Here is a 10,850-nt window from a genome sequence, read left to right on the forward strand (position 1 = left end):
GGTACCTAGAATCCTCTTACATGGGGAAGAAACTATGTATTTACACTGGAGCAATTTAGGACATAAAATCAACAAACGAGAGCCAATATCTACAATTACTATAGCTACTCTACTTGGTTTAGGGGTCGCTGGGACCGCCACTGGCATAACCTCCTTGGTGCAACAACAGCAGAGTCTAACATCTCTAAGAGCTGCAGTAGACGAAGATTTGGCCCGAATAGAAAAATCTATTTCCTATTTAGAAAAATCATTGACCTCATTGTCGGAAGTAGTTTTACAGAATCGAAGAGGATTGGACCTTTTGTTCTTGCAAAACGGAGGATTATGTGCTGCCCTAGGTGAAGAATGTTGCTTTTATGCTGACCATACAGGGGTAGTAAGAGATTCGTTAGCTAAACTGAGAGAGGGATTAGAGAAAAGAAAACGAGAGCGAGAGGCTCAGTCCTCCTGGTATGAATCTTGGTTTAATCAGTCACCATGGCTGAGTACCTTAATTTCTACTTTGGCGGGACCCCTCATGATGTTGCTATTGGCTCTGACTTTTGGACCCTGTGTCATTAACAAATTTGTAACCTTTGTTGAAAGCAGGTTAGAAAAAGTGCAGCTAATGGTGATGAAGCAATCAGAACTGGAAATGAAACTTATACCGAACGAAAATCCTGAATTAGATGCAGCTTGTGAGGTATTGTCTAGGTTTGATCAGCAAATCACTTATAAATAAAAGAAGGGGGGGATTGTAATAAGTAACTAAAGGTGATTTGCTGATCGAACAAGTTAAGCAAGAGGAACGAACCCATTGTGGCAGTCTTGAGAACTCCCTGTTTTACCAGAAGAAACATGTCCACAATATTATCTTGCTACACCAAAATGGGAACTCTTGTTTGACAAAAAGCTTAACCACAATGTTATCAGAATGTATTGTTTTGAGAACGAACCCATTGTGGCAGTCTTGAGAACTCCCTGTTTTACCAGAAGAGACATGTCCACAATATTATCTTGCTACACCAAAATGGGAACTCTTGTTTGACAAAAAGCTTAACCACAATGTTATCAGAATGTATTGTTTTGAGCTGATTCTGTGACCAACATTTTATCTAAACTACCTCAAGCAAGAAGCTACGGAGGGGCGTACCGAAGATGTCGAAACCCGACCTCCGTGAAGATAAAAAGAGCTGCTCAGCTTGCTTGAATTTGCGAGCCTTTGGTGGAGCTGCGACTCCCCGGCCGCCCAGCGCTGCTTTTGCCTTCCTACCTCAATAAATATTTATTGAATCTATTTCGGACTTGATTTATTTTAAATTCAACTATAACATATGACAACAGTGGGGGAAAAGTAGTAACTAGTTTTAAAATGATTGCTCTAAATTTACAGCAATGGTTATATGCCATTGTGCCAATGGCAGCAGAGATGGGTTTGGATGGACAAGGACACCCATTCTACTTCGTATCTTTCAGTTAGCATATAGCCTGAGGTAGATATCTCCTATCTCTTCCACTAATGCTATTCTATGTCCTACTCAAAAAATAAAATTCTTTAGGAACTGAAGAAGGAGAAAGATCTAGAAATGTCTTGCAGCAAACTTCCAGTTTCTGCTTCATTAAGCTGACCCACAAGCATGCTCTGACTATGAGGTTAGCAGGCAGCAGCTCCTCTTGACTCCTGATGGCTTTTGAATACCATACTCTCTCCATGCCTTGCATCAACCCTCTCACAACCCAACTAAGAGCTCTGACTCATTCTGCCAACAGAGCACTTAAAATGCGGTGTTATTCAATGCTGATATTTGCCACATGGCTAGATCATAAGTAACTTTGCAAGTCCATTGACTTGGACTGTGAGTCAGAAGTCACTTACTTACAGGATTTAAGAGCATCCATATATTTAACTGCTCTCTTTTTACCACTTCCTCTTACACAGCCGACAGCACTTTCATTAAAAACCCTTACAATGCTTTTCTTTACCTAGGACATTTTATTTATTCTTCAGGCTGTCTCAGGTAGCCTGTGAAGTCCATTGACTGTCTCTTAAAAACATGCAAAAATGATCCTGACATATTTGCACTTACAATTTAATTAATTTATTCTTTTTTTTCTTTTTTTCTTTTTCTTCTTTTTTTCTTTCTTATGCTAAATATTTACTCTTTTTACTCTTTATTTAATTCAGGTAAACCACCTTTTTAATTGAATAACTCTCTTGTTTCTAGGAGAGAAGAAAAAAAAGCAAAACGAACAAATAACGGGAACATGAATGAATAGATGTAGATATAGTGACGATATGGAGGTAAGGAGAAAGAGTTCTGCCACTGACGCTTTGATCACTGATGTAATAGAGATGTAGGCATCAAACTGTTTCTTCCCACAACACTTACAAATAAGCCAACACTTGTGGCTTATTTGTACAACAAAGTATAAATGATCTCATACGGGGTCTCCCAGACATGGGTACATATCAGAAGAGTTGAAGGTAATACCATGTACCATTTGAATTTTCTTAAGAGTGACAATCAGTTGTGTAACTGGAAGATGGGAAGTGTGGGAAGGTATTTACAGGACCTTGCTCTGCTGGTAAATATCTGACTTTGCATTTCTATAAGTTGGTTTTTAGGGCAGGGGTATACAATTTTAATTTTCTCAATTAGACCAACAGTATTCTTTTACTCTCCTTACCAGTGTTAAACTGGGCACCCAATTCACCAGATGAGGAAGATCCCAAAAAACTTTTCAGATAGATCTGGTGACTTAACCCAGATTACGTGACTGCTTTTTAAGAGTAAATATTTGCAGAATCTGTATTTTACTTTACAAGGGATTTAGATCAGGATCTGTCTTGATGTTTGTGCCTGTACAATGCCAACCTATTGTCAGCATTAAAAAAGGAGACATTCATTAAAATTTAAGTAATTATCTGTTCTGATAGCTTTATGTGGGTATCTATTCTTAAGGAACTAGTCCAACAGCTTTAGTTCATTTTATGTAATTACACACTACACAATAATAAACCAGCCTTCTCATCATCTCAATTTCTTGTGCCTCTTCTACCTCATATTTGCAATATGAGAGATACCTTTTACCCTACAATTAATTTGAAAAATTATATATATTTTTCTGAGCAACTTTGTTCCAAGAAATGCAACAATTGAGTTTATTTCCTAATTTATTTGGGTCCTTGTAAAGTTTCATCTGATAGACATAAAGCTGTAAGATGATAGCATTGAAATGCAAGTCTCGTGCTTCAATTAGGTACAATCAGAAATCATGTGGTGACTTCATTAAGTATCATTAAGAATGATCAAAATATTGCTCTTAGGAAAAATACATCAAAAGCATGCATTTACACATTGATTAAACAGGATCTGCAATTTCCAAAATCTGTTATGAGAAAAAAGAATGTAGTAAATTAAGTGCTCATATCCTACTTAGCAACAAGGGACTGCTTAGCAACCATCAAAGTGAAAAATAATGGATATGGCAGAGCACAAACTCTCATCCCTCTTTGAAATGGAAGTATTGGGCAGCCATAGACAGAAACTGAAAGAAACCACTAGAAAAAGTGGGGAAAAAAAGAAAAAGAAAGTGTTTCTTCTCTCAATAAATTTAACTCATATCAAAGATAGCTAATCTGACCAAAGAGAAACAGCTGGCAACCATAAGCTACTGAACAACTGCTACAGTCACAATTCCTCAGTCAACTGATCTCCTAGTCCATGTTCACCCTCTTCAGTTATTCATCCACAAAGTCTTTGCTATGCCCGAGTGTGGGCTCAGCATTCCCTCTTCATGTGGTTTCAGACATTTCAGGCTACAGCATCTGTACAGAAAGAGTTAATTTCTTAACTGTTCCTTCTCATATGCTTATGTTTCCCTGACAGATATAAGTCACCAAGTGCATGCCAGTTGTCCAGCTGCAACAGAAAGCAAGAGGTAAGTAGTTCTGCAACTGGAGAATCTGAGCTTAATTATGATCTTGAGACTTGAAATAACATGAGTCTATAGACAAACTCAAAAGCAAAAAGGAGGCCTACAGAGGGTGGAAGCAAGGACAGGAAGACTGGGTGGAATACAGAGAAACTGTCCGAGCGACCAGGAACCAGGTTAGGCAAGCTAAAGCCCAGATAGAATTAAGTCTGGCTAGGGGCATCAAGGATAACAAGAAAAGCATATAAAAGTATGTCAGAGATAAAGGGAAGACTAGGGAAGGTGTGGGCCCTCTCCGGAAGGGGACAGGCGACATGGTCACCCAGGATATGGAGAAGGCTGAGGTGCTGAATGACTTTTTCACCTGGATCTTCACCGGCAAGGGCTCTGACCACACCACCCAAGTTGCAGGATGCAAAGGCAGGGTCTATGAGAATGAAGAACCGCCCACTGGAGGAGAAGATCAGGTTCAAGACCATCTGAGGATCCTGAAGGTACATAAGTCCATGGGACCGGATGAAATCCATCCACGGGTCCTGAGGGAGCTGGAGGATGAATTTGCTAAGCTGCTTTTCATTATATTTGAAAAGTCGTGGCAGTCTGGTGAAGTTCCTGCTGACTGGAAAAGGGGAAACATAACCCCCATTTTCAAAAAGGGAAAAAAGGAAGACCCAGGGAACTACAGGCTGGTCAGTCTCACCTCTGTGCCTGCCAAGATCATGGAGCAGATCCTCCTGGAATCTCTGCTTAGGCACATGGAAAATAAGGAGGTGATTGGTGATAGCCAACATGGCTTCACCAAGGGTAAATCGTGCCTGATAAATTTGGTGGCCTTCTATGATGTTGCCACAGCATTGGTAGATAAGGGGAGAGCAACAGACATCATCTACCTGGACTTGTGCAAAGCATTTGACACTGTCCAGCATGACATCCTTGTCTCTAAATTGGAAAGACATGGATTTGATGGATGGACCACTCGGTGGATAAGGAACTGGCTGGATGGTCGCATTCGAAGAGTCATGGTCAATGGCTCGATGTTCAAGTGGAAACCAGTGACAAGTGGCGTTCCTCAGGGGCTGGTATTGAGACCAGTGCTGTTTAACATCTTTGTTGGCAACATGGACAGTGGGACTGAGTGCACCCTCAGCAAGTTTGCCAATGACACCAAGCTGTGTGGCATGGTCGACACACTGGAGGGAAGGGATGCCATCCAGAGGGACCTGGACAGGCTTGAGAGGTGGGCCTGTGCAAACCTTACGAAGTTCAACAAGGCCAAGGGCAAGGTCCTGCACATGGGTCGGGACAATCCCAAGCACAAATACAGGCTGGGTGGAGAATGGCTGGAGAGCAGCCCTGAGGAGAAGGACTTGGGGGTGCTGGTGGACGAGAAGCTCAACATGAGCCGGCAATGTGCACTTGCAAGCCCAGAAAGCCAATTGCATCCTGGGTTGCATCAAAAGAAGCGTGGCCAGCAGGTCGAGGGAGGTGATTCTGCCCCTCTACTCCGCTCTCGTGAGACCCCCCACCTAGAGTACTGGATCCAGCTCAGGACCCCCAAGATAAGAAGGACATGGATCTGTTGGAACGGGTCCAGAGGAGGGCCACGAAGATGATCAAAGGGCTGGAGCACCTCTCCTATGAAGACAGGCTGAGAGAGTTGGGGTTGTTCAACCTGGAGAAGAGAAGGCCCCGAGGAGACCTTATAGCAGGCTTCCAGTACCTCAAGGGGGCCTACAGGAAGGATGGGGAGGGACTGTAATGATAGGACATGAGGTAACGGCTTCAAACTGAAAGAGGGGAGATTTAGATTAGATATTAGGAAGAAATTCTTTACTGTGAGGCTGGAGAGGCACTGGAACAGGTTGCCCAGGGAAGTTGTGGATGCCCCATCCCTGGAAGTGTTCAAGGCCAGGCTGGATGAGGCTTAGAGCAGCCTGGTCTAGTGGAAGGTGTCCCTGCCCATGGCAGGAGGGTTGGAACTAGATGATCTTTAAGGTCCCTTCCAACCTGAGCTATTCTGTGATACCCTTCAAGAAAAGTTCTCTTTTTTTCTAGTTTCATAGATGTCATATTTCTCCAAATAAAATCCTTCAAATCTTTCTCAGAGTAAAATTTTACAGTCCTTTGACTTTAACCTTTTTAGCACTTCTGAACAGAAGTGAATTATTCTTTCTATTAGAGAGGTGAATTGCAAAAAAAACCCCAAACCTGTTACTTGCCTTGCTTGTTTTCTCAGAAACCTGCTGAACCAGGATTATATATTTGAACCACTGATGAGAAAATACTTAAAGATTATGGAAGTGTATACAATCATCAGTGGATACCCTGATTGCATGAGGTCTGTCTCAGACAAAATGAGGAAGATGCTCTGGTGGTACATAGACCTGTAAGAAAGCTGTGCAGGGAAATCCCTTCCAGCGCACAGTCCTGCAAATGGTTCAGGTTGAACCTAATGGGGCTCATCTGCATTTTCAATATAAGCATAGATTAGAACATGCTAATAGCACAGTAATTATTATATTGGCTAAGACCCATAAATCCCTCAAAACTGGTGTTTTTTATTTGATTCAACATTTTCCCACGTGGTCGCTTGCCCACATTGTGATTCCTAATGTTAGAGACTAGCTTACTCACTGAACATATGAATCTTTAGATCCCTTCCAAATTTTTGTTGCTGTTTCTTAGGATAACAAGGGATATTTATGATTTGTATATACATATCTACTTGTATTCTGTAGCTGTTTAAAATCTTGTCTTAGGAACTTCAAGTAACTATGAATTCTACCATGTAAACAAACATAATCCAAAAAGATATATATCTTTTCCACCACTCCTCATAATTTTCTCTTTTTTCTAATTCAGTTATGGCCTTTTTATAACAGAAGAACAAGATCTCAGTCTGTCTTCCCTGGATTCAACACGGCCCTGACAAAACCTGTTTTATTCAAAGATCTCAAAGCAGACAGCAAATATTAAAAGCAATATTTTCTAAAGTGACCTCAGATTTTTACTTGACTCCTATAAGGGAATTACAAATCCGAGCAGACATGAATAGATGTGCATCGCCTAAAGTTTACAAATTACATTTCTCAAGACCTTTGTGCAGTATGCAAATGCTGTTACATTTGCTTACAGCTGAATAAACTCAGGCACCAAGAGGTTAAGTGGCTGGCTCAAGGTTGCAAAGCAAAGCAATGCCAACACCATGAACAGACTCCCAGGGTCCTAGTTTCCAGAGTCGTGCAGTATCTGCTGTATTGATTCTATCTTTACAACCACTCACACGCGTTAATGGGCTACAAAGCTAATGGAATATTAAAAGGAGCGTAAGAATTTTATCTATGGAGGTTGGCTGGCCATGTAATTCTACAAAAGGAGGTTTAAAGAAGAGAGAGAGAGAAAGAAAGGAGTAAAAGGAAAAATGTCAGAACTGATTGATTAAGGGAAGAAATAGGTACCTGAAAAATGGCTGGTCTGATGGCAGTACTGGTTCAGGTCAGACAGGGCTATTTTTAAATTATTTGGTACTTTCAGAAATTGATCACTTGGCCAACACATTAAGAAGTAGCTCTACACATTAATTTAATGGGCCAGTGCTTCTTGTACAGGTCTGGAACAGTCACATTTAATCTAATCTACTCCTTGTTAAGTAGTGTTTTCTTCTTCAATGTGTTTATTTACTGCCAATGCTGTAATCATAAAACATACAACAAAAAATAAATAATAACTTAAATAGCCTTTCAGCCATCTAGGCCTTCAGGACAAGCAACTTCACTTCAGGCCTTGTGAGCTCAGTTAGGGCTCAGACATCAGTTCTCATTTTTTCATATACCTGCAAATTGAGCAATACTCTCTTTTCATACTGCTAGCTTTTTAATATATATCCACCTCAGTCTAAAGCTGCCCTGAAACAAACCATGGTAGGTTCTTACAATAAGCAAAGACAAATGAATAATGAGTCATTTTAATTTGATGACACTGTATGTACTGGCGTAAGAGCAGAGTACTTTAGGTGAGGCAAAAGCAGTAAAAACTTTTTGAGAATAAGAGTCTAATGATGTCTTGATTAATGTGCAGGTAGGGGTTGACTTCTGGACTATTTCACTTTTTTTACTGACTTTCCCATACAAGATGTTACTCAGAACTACATTTCTAAGTAATGGCATCTCCATTTTTTCTAAAAAACTTTTCTAATAAAGGCACCTCTAACCATAATAAAGATTTTTCTTAACCAAATCATCAACAATTACATGCTCATGGCATTATCTGCTGTGATGCTGAGAATAGCCAGTTGAGTGGAATTAGGTAAAACATTTCAGTTACAGGAGTACCCTACTTTGATGTCACATCAGAGTTTCAGGAAAACACACAGAGGAGGGCTGCAATAATGATGATGATGATAATTAATATTAGTAATAATTATTATTTTTGTTATTACTATTATTATTATTATTTAAAAAATACATCCTGATCATGAGAAACTGCATTCTCAGCATGAATAACACATATCTCTTACCTACATTTAGGTGTGCTTTCCATCTTACTTTTTGTTAATAAAACAGCATGGCAGAAAAGCTCAAGCATCCCAGACAGTGAGGGAGAAACAGATTTTCGGTCTCTCAAGTTAGATGGTTGATTTTTAATGTGGGTATTTGATTTATGCTCCCAGATTTAGAAAGATTCCCCTTAGTCTTTAATTTCTCTAAAAGGGTGATCTTGCAAGGCTTGGTATGCCTTTGTCTGCTATTGCCCTCAATGAAAACCAAGACTGATGCAAACCATGAAATGGGCAGTCTTCTGCTGTTGCAATGGCATCTTAAATTATTTTTCTGTAGAAGCTGTTCACTGATTCTCTATACAAAGTGTATATAAACAACTGTACACAACTTGGTCAGGGCTGTACTATAAAAAGACATAGCCCACTCTCCAGGATATGCCATACTTCACTCCTTATTGCTCATTATGTATGCTGACCCTGTCTCAGAAATAATCTGATCCTATAACAAAGCTGAGATCTACTTTGAAGACGATTTTTCCCTGCAAGCTTGGGTTCATAATCCAGGCTTGAAATTACATTTTACATCTCCTCTACATTTACAGCTCCTCTAATTCCATACTATTGTAAAATACAATGAAAAACCAAGTGATTAATGCTTTTACTATTTTATTATCTTGATTATTTTTATGATGATGATGGAAAATAAAACTATCATCAGCTTCAATGATACCTTATGAGTTACCTTTCTATTTAATTTCCTCAGTAGAAGGTAAATAATTTTATTTTTCACTGGAACTGTTAGTAATTTTTTATAAATATCAAATATTGACTTTTTGATAAATAAGTAATTAATCAATTATTACAGAAAATTGAATGAAAAAAACATGTTGCAGAATTAGACAGAGGTGAGGGAACAGTCTTTACTCCTTTGTGTTAAGGAGATGTGCAGAAGATGTTGGATCTTCTGATCCAGTTGCATGACTTCTAGTCATCCAGTCTTTGGATAATCACTAAATGCCCCCTCTGAAGTATATTTCTATACCAAGTTATGTTTCAGTATTTTATTTCAGTTTTCTTGTCCATTGGTTATGCCTCTGCAGTTCCCTAAGTCTTTTAAAAGAAAAAACATAGTTAAGCTTTTATTTTTTCTTCTGTTGTGCATATCTGGCCCTTGCAGGACCTCGTTGCTTGCTAAAGGGAATGTACAGATGGAGAATCAGAAAAGAGCTCTGAGGTCATATTGCTCACACCCAATGTTCAGGCTCAGCATCGACCTCATTATTCATTGCTTGGTAGACCCAGAGGTTTATCCATTCCAGCAGTAAATATTTCCATAACCTAATATATCTCACAGTAAGGTGCATGCTGTAATATTTTAACACATTTTTGTTTCCTTGATTTCATCCCATCATTGCCAATCATACCCCCTATGAATCTCTTGCTAAATCTCTTTAATTGCACAATTGTATATTTTCTTTCAACTCAGTCAAATGATATGTACCTAATTCAGCTCATCAGGCTTTACATTTTCTTCAACATGGAAGAAGCTACTCACCCTTCCTTCTTCAAGAACTAAAAAATCCTCCAGCATACCTCCAAAGGATATTTCTGTATTAGAGGAATTCACAACACAGGACTGAGATTCTCAGGGCATTTGCTACAAAGCATTAAAAACCTTGTTCCCTCACATTTAATACCTGCAATTACACATTATTTAAATTTCTGAAAAAGTTTAAGAATAAAATTGCTTTATATGCCACTTCAGAAATAACTGGATTTGTTACTCATTGCAATGATAATCATTTGCTTGTCTACTCACCAAGAATTTTGAATCTGTCTTTATAGGTGGGGATCCGAAGTACAGAAACACAATGGAACTCAACAGAGGTCAAACAAATCATTACTGCTGGGAAAAGAAACAACATTGCTTCTATTTCACTGTCAATATAGCATTTCACTGTCATAATCTTCATTCACAAAGCCACATCCTGTTGTCATTGAAAAACTTATTCATCTGTTGTTTCCAGAGATTAATAAGGAGGAGCTCTTGTATCAGGAATTTTTGGGGCATGAATTTTCAAACATGCATACATTTATATCTAACTCATGAAACTCTGGGATCACTGAACATTTTTGTCAATGTCTAGTGGTCATCCATATGTCCTGATATAAAAAATGACTGCGAACCCAATAACTACTTCAATATGAATGTCTTCATTAAAATATTCCTCAAAGAAAATTTTGCACCGCTATCTGAACAATTGTCATTATAAAGTCTGTGCATCGGTACCTAGGTCTTTACTAATAAGAAAATAGAGATAAGATTTTTTTCTTTGTAAAGCTAAATAAGCTTTGGTACTTTCATTCTGAAATGTGTTAATTTATAGTTAATACTCTTACTGTCATAATTAAAAACACAGAAAATACAGAGTGGCAG

At 38.9% G+C, this 10,850-nt stretch overlaps 1 long non-coding RNA gene across 1 annotated transcript; it reads left to right on the plus strand.

Moving 5' to 3' along the window:
- The first annotated feature begins 1,923 nt into the window (after positions 1–1,923).
- Positions 1,924–10,532, plus strand: LOC141735512 (uncharacterized). Its single transcript, XR_012584759.1, has 3 exons — positions 1,924–2,281; positions 3,870–3,921; positions 10,259–10,532. It is a non-coding gene; the product is annotated as an uncharacterized LOC141735512 (long non-coding RNA).
- Positions 10,533–10,850: the final 318 nt, after the last annotated feature.

Source organism: Larus michahellis, chromosome W (assembly GCF_964199755.1).
Source record: "Larus michahellis chromosome W, bLarMic1.1, whole genome shotgun sequence".
Classification (NCBI taxonomy): domain Eukaryota; kingdom Metazoa; phylum Chordata; class Aves; order Charadriiformes; family Laridae; genus Larus; species Larus michahellis.